The sequence below is a fragment of the Schistocerca cancellata genome, chromosome 4 (assembly GCF_023864275.1).
Source record: "Schistocerca cancellata isolate TAMUIC-IGC-003103 chromosome 4, iqSchCanc2.1, whole genome shotgun sequence".
In the NCBI taxonomy this organism is placed as follows: Eukaryota; Metazoa; Arthropoda; class Insecta; order Orthoptera; family Acrididae; genus Schistocerca; species Schistocerca cancellata.
Window position 1 is genome coordinate 811,970,413 of NC_064629.1, and position 13,537 is coordinate 811,983,949.

Below are 13,537 nucleotides of genomic sequence, written 5' to 3' on the forward strand. Positions count from 1 at the left end.
ATAGAGTAGCATGGAGAGCTGCATCAAACCAGTCTCAGGACTGAAGACCACAACAACAATGACAACTATTTTTTTTATTCACCCGCGATTGCTGGCACCGCTATGGGAATTTGTCTAATGTGTGACTCACTTCCATGTTGATAGGAGCTGTTTGTGGTCGAATTTGGGGTCTGGGTCCACCACAAGCCTGGAATGCGTGTCCGTGATAAAATGACGTCTAGTGGGCTGGTACACATTTTGGTAGTCATACGCAGCCGCGAACAATTACCACCAGCCTAATCGTTGAGCTGTCTAGGCCTATGAACAAGATGGCGGAACAAACAACGCCAACAACGTCTTGTAGATTGTAGCGACGCGTACTTAATTATCATACAGAGAGGTGTGGAACTGGCCTACTGCATAAATAATTAATTGCTACACGTTCTTTCTCTATTTTCACGTAATTCTACTGGGTATAGTTCAGGCCTCTTTTTCATATACTTGATCGGGTGGTTCTGAAACATCATGTTCACTCTCTAATGAGACTGCTCCAGAACCATAATGGAACGCGTCAGTAACTAATATTAGCATTTTCTGAGAAGAGTAGAGGACTTACAGTGTTGACTGTGATGCGTTTTTGAGCGAGTGACACACATTATTGCAGGTGAGTGACCAGATAAATTTTGTTCCCTTCTTACAAAGTGTGATCAAAGGTTGCAACATCTCCGCTACATTAGGTATACACTGATAAGCCAAAAAATTATGACCACTGCCTACTGCGGCGTTGGATGCCGCCTGGTGGCGATGGGTGCACTTGACGCGGTAGCACGTGACGCGGTAGCACGTGACGCTGTAGCAAAAGTATGTAAGTGGAGCAGACTCGGACAGGGAATCATTCTAGTGAAGATATGGGCCGCAAATGGGGAAATCCATTGAGATAGCGACTTTGACAAAGAGCAGATAAGACAAAAGCAGTAAGACAAAAAGGAAAATGTATCTGTCAACCAAGAATAGTTCCAGTGCTGATGATTTAGCTACATACAAGGAATACTGTAAAATATTAAAAAAAATAATTCAGGCATCTAAACAAATGCACTACGAGAAGAAGATAGCAATGTCAGGGAACAAAATAAAAACAATATGGGATATAGTGAAGGAGGAGACTGGTAGAACCAGAAAGGAACAGGAGCAAATACCAGTAAGGCTAGATGACACATAACTAACCGATGGGCATAGTGTGGCAAATCTATTTAACAAATACTTTATATCCGTTACCGATAGAATGGGTTTGTAGGATCAGTAAACAATGCCCTTGAATATCTGAAACTAGCCTGTACAAATAGCTTCAAGTACATGAACATGTCACTCACTTCACCAAAAGAAATAACTTCCATAATAAAATCTTTAAAAACAAAGCATTCTAGTGGTTACGATGAAATATCAACGAAGTTAATTAAGGCATGTTCTTGTGGGTTTAGTACAATTCTAAGTTACTTGTTTAACCAGTCAATTATAACTGGGATATTTCCTGACTGGCTAAAATATGCAGATGTTAATCCTCTATTCAAGAAAGGGGATAAAGAGATACCATCAAATTACAGACCGATTTCACTTTTGCCACCATTCTCAAAAATTTTAGAAAAAGTGATGTACAGGCAGCTTCTCAGCCATCTGACCACAAATAACATATTATCAAGAACAGAGTTTGGCTTTCTGAACGTTTCTGATACCGAGAAGGCTATTTACACCTACAGTGAAAATGTACTTAATTCATTAAATGACAAATTACAAGCAGCAGGTATTTTCTTTGATTTGTTAAAGGCATTTGATTGTGTGAACCACAACATCCTTTTAAATAAATTAGAATTTTATGGTGTCACGGGCAGTGCTGCAAAATGGTTCAAGTAATACCTCGCTAACAGGAAACAAAGGGTGTCAGTGCAAGGGACTAGTGAATTAAGTCACCAGTCATCATCAGAATGGGAAGAAATTACATGTGGTGTCTCACAAGGATCCATCTTAGGGCCATTGCTTTTTCTTGTGTACATTAATGATCTCTCATCAGTTACACTGCCAGAAGCAGAGTCCGTTTTGTTTGCAAATGACACAAGTATTGCAATAAAGAATATGTCAAGTGTAGTTCTAGAAAGATCTGCTAATGATATTTTCATGGATATTAATAAATGGTTTAACGCCAACTCACTGACATTTAACTTCGAAAAGACTCACTATATGCAGTTCAGAACCTGTAAGAGGTTTCCACCCAGCATATGCATAAAGTATGAAGAGGAGCAGATAGAAGAGGTTGACAGTCTTAAATTCCTGGGATTACAACTTGATAATAAATTCAGTTTGGCGGAGCACACCACAGAACTGCAGAAACGCCTTAACAAATCTGTATTTGCAATTCGAGTGTTAGCAGACATAGGCGACATAAAAATGAAAAAGCTTGCATACTTTGCCTACTTTCATTCCATAATGTCATATGGTATAATATTTTGGGGTAACTCTACAAGTCAAACAAAAGTTTTCAGAGTCCGAAAGCATGTAATACGTATTATTTGTGGAGTAAATTCACGGAAGTCCTGTAGAAACCTCTTCAAAGAACTGGGTATACTAACTACTGCCTCTCAATATATTTACTCCTTAATGAAATTTGTCCTAAATAATATATCTCTATTTCCAACAAACAGCTCAGTTCATACATACGATACCAGGAACAAAAATTATCTGTAGAAGGACTTAAAAGCACTTACTTTAGTTCAAAAAGGGGTCCACTACTCAAGAACACCCATCTTCAATAATTTGCCAGCACAAATAAAAAATTTAGTTACAAATAAAGATCAGTTTAAAAGGAGTCTGAAAGACTTACTAGTGGCCAACTCCTTCTACTCCATTGACGAATTTTTTAATAGAAACAAATGATGTATTGTACATACGCAAACCATTAGTATTGTCATTTCAGCTTAAAAAATGATGTATTGTATATACTCATACTATTAGTGTTGTTATTTCAGCTTAAAAAAATTGACATGTTCCACATCCACGAGGATCTCTTTTGCACGGATCTATGGAACGAAAAACTAATCGAATCTAATCTATTATACAGAGCCTATGAAGGAGTATCTCGAAAACAGCGAAGCTGGTCGGAAGTTCACGTGCTACTGTCGTCAGCATCTACTGAAAGAGGTAGAAAGATAGTGAAGCTACCACTAGAAACTAAATGATTGGACTTCCACGACTCTTCATAGAACGTGGTGTTCGGTGGCTTGTCTGTTATGTGAAGTAAGATAGACTGTGATCGATGGTATATATGCCGAAAGAGCGCAGTGGTGATGCACGCACAATTGTTTCGGACCACACCGTTCATCGTACATCGCTGAACATGGAGCTCCGCAGCAGATCAGCCCTACGCATTCACATGTTGACCCAACGACATCGTTAATTAATACTGCAGCGGGCGCAGGACCAGGGCCGGCCTTAGCCATCCAGGTGCCCCGGGCGAGTCGTCCAGTTGGCGCCCTTTATTGTATAAATAGCGAACCTGGCAGTGCTTTGCAACACGGTATTTGACTGTTTTCTAGAAATCGTCTTAAGTGGTTAATGGCGTCATCTTATGATCATAACATGGTTTTTTTCCATCGTAAATTTGAGTATTTTATTTTTTTAAATGGAAATGAAATCCAAATAATCTGAAAGCCCGCTAAGACGCTCCATGTGAGTCTTGTGTAGCCTGTGACGTCAGTCCAGCATGCTGCTGTCGCTGCCGTAACAGTCAGTATAGCAGTGATATATTGTTTGGGCATTCACGTTTTGGGAAATTGTCTAAAAATATTGCGTAGTACTGCACTGTACATCTACAAAAACTCCAGAAAATTGTTTTTGCGTGTTCCAAACAAAGAAAAGATGCGTAAAATATGGTTGAAACAGGCTCGTATATCCCAAATATTTCTATTCTTTTCTGAAGCACCCCTGTACTAAAGCGAACAAAACAAAACAAAAATTATTCAAATTGGTCAAGCCATTTCTTTGTTTTGGTGAGACTAACACACAACAATTGATTTTTATATATAGGAGGTAATATGTATAACGAAAAATCACTAATTTTGAATTGGGTACCATATTTTTATTGAATTTAATATAACTGTAAGCCATAAACCTATATTTTCTGTCAGTCATCTGAACACAAAACATATTACGCCTAATGAAAAACAATTATAAACAACTAAAATTTTACTTTTCTCGCTTTTCTGTCGGCAAAGTCTCTGATCAGATTAGCAAAGTCCAGGTTTTCTGCAACTTCATTTTCAATGGACAGTGAGGCCAAACTGGTTAATCTTGTTTGAGACATTGTAGACCGCAAGTACGTTTTTATCAGCTTCAGTTTGGAAAAACTGCGTTCGCCGCTTGCGACAGTCACTGGTATTGTTAGCAAAATACGTAACGTTATCCAGATGTTGGGATATAACTCTTGAAGATTATGCTTTTTTATGAAGTTTAAGGCTTCAATAGGCGTTGCCTGGCTGTCTTCGAGATAGTGTTGCAGGCCTAAAATTTCGTCGCACAGCAAATTTCCATCAATATCTGACTTCATGTTGACAGTTAACTTTTCTTGTAATTTAGAACAGCATTGTATTAGTTCTTCTTTATTTTGATGTTTTTTAATGTCAAACAAGAAACTCCACATCGCAGAAAATTCTTGCATCTGTTCAAATCTTTCTTTCATGGATATGTGCACGGTGTCCAACAGTGCAATGAAAAACTCTACTTTAAACTTCTTTTTTGGGTCAGTTATTTGATCATCAACAGCCTCTTCACCCGGCCTGCGTTTAATACGTCTTAATCGCATTTGTGGTTTAAATGATGGCTGCGTATCAAGATCCGAAGCCAGTTCAGTTGCTGTTACAATAGCTTGTTCGAAACCTGTTTGTCTATATGTTTCCAAATAAGAGCAACATTTGTCAAGGATTCCCATAAACTCGACAAAGTTGATTGTGGGTGACTGACTTGCTTTACTCACAACGTTAATTTGAAACAGAACATCATACCATGTCACGAGAGAAACAATGAAGCTGAAGTCTTTTAATTGTCCTCCTAGTGTTGTCGCTTCGTGTGACACCGCAGCATCGCTTTGTTCAGTATCATCGGCCAAGGAAACCAAAGCGTCATGCATTTCGCATAATTGATAACGGACCGCTTTGACGATATCAGTTCGAGCTTCCCAGCGTGTGTCACTTACATTTTTCAGGGTGTATATCTTCAAATGGTCGGTCAAAATTTTCTATCTATTTACCGATCCAGCAAATAGATTAAACATTTTTTGTAACATTCCGAACAGTGTCACGGATTTTACTGATGATTTTGCCGCATCACACAATACCAAATTATAACTATGGCATCCACATGGCACAAAAAAAGCTAGTGGATTTAGCTTCTTAATTCTGTTCTGGACGCCTATATTTTTCCCCTTCATGTTCGCGCCGTTATCCTATCCCTGTCCTCTGCAGTCATTAATGTTAAGGTCAAAATCACTCAATGTTTTTAAAATGCTTTCTGTGAGACCTTCACCGGTTGTATCATCTATTTGCAGAAATGAGATGAAATGTTCTTTTACACTTGCGCCATCCTCTGTTATGTCGGCGCATCTTAAAGTTATCGAAAGTTGTTCTTTTTGGCTTATATCTGGAGTATAGTCAGCTATGATTGCATAATACTTTGAACCCTTTATGCGGGATACGATTGTAGACATAACGTGTGATGCCATGAGTTCTATTAATTCATTTTGTATATTTTGGCCGCAATAATGGTCAGCCAAATCACCACTCAATGCCAATCTGACATGCTCTTCCATGATTGGATCAAACTTTGCCAACAGCTGTACAAGACCTAAGAATTTTCCATTACTTGGGGTAAATAATTTAGCTGATAACCCTCTGAATGCCGTATTATTTTCAGTCAAATACAAAGTAATGTGCACCAATCTTTGAAGCACATTGCTCCTTCGTAAACTTTCTTTAGAAATTAGCTTTTGTTCTTCCTTGTCAATAGTTAATCCAGCTTTAAACCTGATTTCAGCTTCAGTCCATTGAGTAAATGCTTTTTTGTGGTTAGGACTATTTTCATGCAGTTTCAGAGCTTCACTTAAATGTTTCCAAATTCTGAAACCCACAATGGTAGTCAAATTAGTAGTTGATTTTAAATCAAACAGTCGACAACAAAAGCAAAAGACACTGTCGTTTGATACAGAATAAACTAGCCACCGTCGTCTGATAGTTTCTTCGTTTGATAGTTTTCTTGTGTAATGAGTTGAAGAGAAATGACGCCCATTTCCATCTTTTAGAAAGTTATTTAGACATACTTGTGAGGGTCCATATATTATAATGCGATCTATATCTCTAGCATTAAGTACTTTTGGCCACGTACCTACATCAGAAATATTGTATTCTTTTATTGCAAGAACGTTGATACTTTCATCGACCACAGATGTCATGTGTTGATTTTGACTTGGAGAAATATCAGAGGATTCATGCAAAGATGTACTGCGCTGGTCAATTTGATCACCTTCAATAGGTGATTGTATATTTTTTGTGTATAATTGTTCACAGTCTGAAGAAATATTTGCTGATACATGGACTTTTGATTCAATATCTGAAGTATTTGCCTTAGAATTTCCTTTAAGGTACTTATAAATATTCAGGTGCTTTTTAGTTTCTTCAAGAACTTTTTCTTTTTCAGCTTTTCTTTTCCGATTTTCTGAACCAGAAAGCTTTTTTTTAATCATTTCCTTCTCTTCTGGCATGATTTAATAATTTGACAAATTATTGCTTGGACACTGCTCTATTTCGCGACCACAATATTCGATCTATAACAAATAAAGAAATTCACCAATCAGTAGACGTAACTAGAAAAAAGCCTGAACTGAAAGATAAAAATGTTTTTCGCACTTACCAGAAAATTAAAATGTTGACACAGTCACGACACTCGTTTCACTCACAATTATTCAGCCACGAAAACATGACCGCTGCCTCCGACTCTTACTGACAATTACTGACATGCGGGTGCAAATCGTAGCGCTGCCAACATATGCAGTCTAACAAACATTGTGTGGCGCTGTATTATTTCAGTACGTTAGGGGAGAATTCTCTATGAATGAAGTGCACGCATTGCATGATCTATTAATTAATGTACATGAGTCATTAAGTCACAAATATTCGATATAAATACATTCGTATTAATTAAATCATAATGTAATGTATATTTCACAGTCTGTATTTTCTTTTATTTGGAGTGACCGGTAGTTTCTGTTGTGAACGAGAGATGGTGCGGCTGCATGGGCTCTTCCTTGTTGCAGTTCTTGAAACAAATAAGAGAGGCGCTTTGGTAGAGCCCGTGCTAGCCCGCGTCAAACATGGATGGTTGCAGACAATAAATACGAAGATTGCATTCAGCATGATTTCTCTTCTGCTACCCCGAATTCATCGCGCATTCGTGAGATTAGTGACGTATGTTGAATGAGACTGAATAATATTTTAGTTTCGCGAAATGGGTGATTGTAAATTGTAATTTTTTTTCTTTTTACATGCGTTTAGTACGTGGCGCCCCTTGGGCCCCGGCGCCCTGGGCGACCGCCCGGGTCGCCCCACCCTAAAGCCGGCGCTGCGCAGGACCATCGGGATTCGACCGTCGATCAATGGAAACGTGTCGGCTCTTCGGGTAAATCACATTTTTGCTACACTATGTCGATGGTCGTCGTCACAAAAGCCTTCATCGAGGTGAACGGCGGCTCGAAACATGCAGCGCGCCACGGACGCAGGTTGATGGGAGCAGTATTTTGCGATTGGAGACATTCTCCTGCGCTTCCATGGGACCTGTGGTAGTAATCGAAGACACGCTGACAGCTGCGAACCACCTGCATCCTTTCATGCTTGATGTATTTCCCGACGGCGGTGTTATATTTCAGCAGTATAACTGTCCGTGTCTCGGCGCCATAACCGTGCTACAGTAGTCTGAGAAGTATTATAGTGGACTCACGTTCATATCTCGGCGGTCAGACTCACCTGATGTAAATCTTATTGAACCCATCTGGATAGCTATCTGGTGCCATCACCGCGTACACAAATCAGTGGCCCGTTCTTTACGCGATTTACATGACCAGTGCGTAGACATCTTATACCACATACCGCCACAAACCTGCCAACAAACTATCGGATCACTAATGCACAGAATCGGTGGTGTATTTCCTTCCAAAGACGGACAAACAAGCAATAAAGCAGGTGGTCATAATGTTTTGGCTCATCGATGTAAATCTGCCGTAATAGTTTACTTCCCCATCAATAACTGAAATTTCTTCAAATTATTGTGAGGTGGCGTGGAATTAATGGCCTGTACATATTGTTGTGTAGTGAGGCTGTCCTATTTACTGATGGTGAACCCCAAATATTCTAGAGATGGCCGAAAAACTGGCATAAGTTTAACGAATTTCAAGCTTACATTCTGTAAGTTGTTGAATAGACTGTGGAGGCTTTGCACGTAATCTTCTGTGTTAGCTCCAATGGCAATGATGTCATCTTGATAAATGCAACATGCGGGGATTGAACGTGATATTCTGTGTTGGTTCCAATGACAATGACATCATCTTGATAAATGCAACTTGCGGGGATTTTGCTAATCAAATGCTCTAGGTAATGCTAAAAAATAGCTAGGAGCTGAGTATTCGAAAAGGGATCTTTTTCAGTGAATCCGTATTGGTTTCCTGTGTCACATAGGATCTCATCACTTGCGTATAGAGCGCTATGTGCAACTACTGTTCCATAAACTTACACAATAGATTTCACGAGTACATCGCCTTGAGTCCCCTGAATTCATTCGATGTGTACTATCATTCCTATTTAATAACTAATTTGCTGGAGTAGCACTCTACAAAACTAGTTTTGTACATAGTTTTCTTTATCAATCCACCACAATTTCACAGAATCCTCCCAGTAAATCTGCCTTCCATTCACACCACTAATAATAATTTCACGTGTTCTTTCAATTCATATCAGTTAGCATCAATATCACTTCTAGATGTTTAAACGGTGTGACATGCTCTAGAAGCATTACACTAATCTCATAATCATATACTATTGGGTTATTTATTATTGGATTTATCTTACATTTTTTCGCGTTTACAGAGGACAGTCATTTATTGCACCAAGTGATATACTGCCTAATTTGTTCCACGTTTTCTTATGTTACCACTCCGCAGGCAACAGTACTGTCAGAAAATAATCTGAGTAGTGTTCAAGACCCCATCCGATAAACTTGTTATGTATAATGAGAACATTAGCATACCCAATGTCAGTTTCACTTCAGCCGGGCCTTCCTGTCTAGTGCTGGTTCCTATTACTCAGACAGTGTATGAATCAATCAAATATTTGTGAAGATATTGTATTCGATCTCATCTTGGTTCTTCTTTACCTTTTCTCATGTTTTCCATGGAGTCGGCATTGTCATTTGAAGGTAACCAGTGGCTCATGCCGAAACTCCCTCCCCTTCCCATCCACCCCCAGCCAGGATGGAATCTTCAGTACCCCATCTGTCTACATTTATAGTAAATCTATGTTCAAGTGTGAGAATGTTTTCTAAATGTTTGCATGGTGTGTGTCTGAGGCGGGACTTGGGTACTAGGCCAGCAATCATTTAGTTGGATGTGCGAAACCGCCTAAAAACCACATCCAGGCTGGCCGGCCTACCAGCACTCGTCGTTAATCCGCAAGGCAAATTCAATCCAGAACAGGCTCGTCTCCCCGTATCCCGGAAGCGACGTGTTAACGCGCTGGGCTATCCGGGTGTGTCGATCATATCCTTATTATCAGTCGACAGTCTGGCACAGTATCGAAAACGTTTCTCGAATCTACCTGTTCACTTACATCTGCTACCTAAAAGATATGGTATGTAAAAAAAACCTGAGCAGTGTTTCAGTGCTGCATATTTCCTGAACCTATACTGATTCTTCAAAATTGTTCAAATGTGTGTGACTTCTTAAGGGACCAAACTGCTGAGGTCATCAGTCCCTAGACTTACACACTACTTAAACTAACTTATGCTAAGAACAACACACACACCCATGCCCGAGGGAGGACTCGTGAACCTCCGGCGGAAGGGGCCGCGCAATCCGTGACATGGCGCGTCAAACCACGCGGTCGCTCCACACTGCCACTGATTCTTCGACAAAAGCTTCTTTTTCTCCAGGAACAGTGTAATAATCGAGACTATAAAATGCACTAGGATCATGCAAGCAAAGTGTTTAGGTGTGCTGACCTGTAATTCCATGCATCCATTCTTTGATTTTTTTATGGTGACATTGTGACCTTACCAATCTCTGTATTCATATAGCTCACGTAAAAAACATTCATAAAATGTGTAGCCTATTTTAAAGTTAATTGGCTATGCTGGTGTCTAGTGTAAGGCCATTACTTGTTGTATTCCCTGATTACTGTTTTACGAAGTTCCTGACGATTGACTTAATTGCAGCTAAGATATAACTGGAAAATTAAAGGTATCATTAACACAACGTGGCTTAGGAAATAAAAATTTTTATTTTACCCTTACTTAATTCTGTTAGTGTAACTACAGATTGGTCCATGAGCTCGAGCAATAATTAATTAAGTCCTGAGCACCACACTGCTGTACGGAATTAACGTGCACCAAATCTACTTTGTAACACCTGCATAAGTCCACGTATTCTTGCAGAAATTTTGCGAGTTCTTAGACCTTTTACGTTAAAACTTTAAAACACTTTTGATAGTGAATAACACACTACACGTCCACTCAGTTCTGCCTCGGCAAGCTCGTGTAACTTGAGTTACACTCTACTAAAATTACGGTTCGGTAGTTTTGGTACACTACATAAATGACGTAGTAAATGGTAGGATTATCGGTAGCGAAAGAAAACAAATGTATCTCTAAGAAAGAAAACGGGAGTCGGCTACTTTTCTTTGTTTTTTGTTTGTTTGGTTGCTGTTTGTTTTGCATACAATTAGAACCGCATATAATTCAGTGTTAGTCCATTGTAGACTTTGTGTCCTTACAGAATATAAATTGCATTTTATAAACAATAAAAATTACTTGTTCGCGTAACTCCTGTTTTCTTTATGTTACGAAAGAAATTAGTTTTGTTGCAAGTACAGTTTACATGCAGAAACATAAAAATATATGTACAATTATTGTTGTTATTTTGTACTCAATAGAACATCGACGAAGCATTGTCTGGTACATTTTTGTATTGTGGTTTCTCTATTTTACGTTTCTGTTGAGGAAATTGCGTTTTCTACGTTATATTATAAACCTATGTTGTTTTCTTCAGTTTCACTTGAACATCCCACTGTTTAATGTTACAAATCAACAATTTTCGAATAAGACCTGAATTAAACATTGACAACTTCAATTTTGCTATAAATAGTGTTTGCTCTTAAGTAACAAACAGGAGGATAACTACGTCGAACAAAAATGTTGCGTTAGTATGTCCTCACTCAGTTTCTAGACGGTCTAACCCTTCCAATTTTAGGGGAATCTAGTAAGACGCTGTTTGCATATTGAAGAAAGTGGTCAAACGTGCCTATGACTGCGTATGGCATTCCGGTCTCCTCTTCAAGCTCCAAACCTTCGCCCTTCCAATTAACTACATCCGTCTGATCGGCTCCTTTCTCTCCCACCGTCCTTCCTACGTCACCATCCATAACACGGATTCCTACACCTTTTTTCCCTCCGCTGGTGTGCCCCAAGGCTCCGTCCTCTCCCCCCTTCTGTACCTTTTGTATACGGCGGACATCCCGCCGCCGTCACCCCCCATCCACCTTCTCCAGTTTGCCGATGACACCGCCTTCCTTGCCCTCACCCCCACCCTGCAGCGTTCCAACACCTTCTCCAATCCCATCTTGACCGGTTCACTGCTTGGTGCAACCAGTGGTTGCTCAAGGTCAATCCCTTCAAAACCCAGGCGATCATTGTAGGCAAAACCACCCCTTCCTTCCGCCTCCTTGATTTCTATCTAACGATCTATGGCCGTCCTATCGCCCTCACCCCCACCCTTAAGTACCTTGGTGTCACCCTCGACAGTCGCCTCTTCTGGACCCCCAATCTCAGGACAATCCAAGCCAAGGCACGCTCCCGACTCCGTCTCCTCAAGCTCCTTTCCGGCCGTACGTGGGGTCTGGACCCCTCCACCATCCTCCACACCTATAAATCCCTCATTCACCCTATCCTTTGTTACGCCCATTCTGCCTGGATTTCCGCCCCCCCCCCCCTACCTTTTACAAATCCCTTCAGATCCTTGAACGCCATGCTCTCCGCCTCGCCTATCGCATCCGTCTCTCCTCCCCCATGCGGATCCTGTACGACCTCATTCCATTCCCCCACCTCCTCCTTTTCCTTGAAAGGATACAGATCCTCTACACCTCCTGTAAACTCAATCCTCCTCACCCGCTTGTCTCCCCCATCCTCTCCCACCCCCGCCCGCTGCCGCGCCTGTATTCCCATGTCCCACCTGCTCTCCATCTCTCCACCCTCCTTACCCTCTCCCAAGGTGGCTTCCACCAGCTCCCCCTCCCTGATGATGCCCTCCTCCCCTTCATCTACCCCTCCTACCAACTTCGATCCTCCCTCCCTCTTCCTGTGTTTGTTCATTTGGGCACCCTCCCTCCCTTCTCTCCCCTCTCCCTCCCTCCTCTGTTTCTCCCCACTCCTCCCCTGGGCTTCCCCTCCCCTGTCCCTCTACTCCTCCTCCCATCTCCTCAGCCATTGGCATCTTTGTTCTCCCCTCTTCCCCCCCCCCCTCACCCTTCTTCCCCTCTTAGGAGGTCCCCGGACTCGCACACACTACGTGGACATTCGCGCGCCGGAGATCATCGCCATTAGTGTCTCGTGTGTGACGTCATGTTTAGTGTTCAGTGTTCACCAACACACTCCATCATTCACCTGTGCCATCGACATCTTCCGTGTTTGTGCGTCGTGTCAACAGTTTGTAGTGTGGATTATCGTCGACTGTGAACAGCTCCGTGTTTGTATTTATGTGTCTACTGTTTTATTACCCACCATTATGTAACTTATGTGTATTCTTTCTGTTGCTTTCTCATTGTCTATTCTATGGCTGACGAGCAGCGTAGCATGTTGCTGACAGCCTGCCTGTTGTACAGGTTTTAAAATAACAATAAAGAAAAAAAAAACAAGAAAGTGGTCGTTATGAGGTAACGTGCAACAGGTATGCAACGGACCTAACATACAGGTAATAGGAGAACTACCACAGTCAACGCTTACTTATGATAATCTACAGCAGTCTACAGTACATAGAACTATACGTATAAGCCGTTGTCCTAGACCAGTAAGTCCATTGCCTTTAAATAGCCTTCCATCGGCCGTTGCAAAACTAACTAAAGCATATACTGTACATGTTACAGCTAAAAACTATACGTGTAAAAATGTTACGTAATATATGGGAACTGGGTTTTTATGAGTAAATCTTGCATAGGATCTTTCATCGGTTGTGTGCCGATTTTTCAACGAATAAAAATTATGTTAA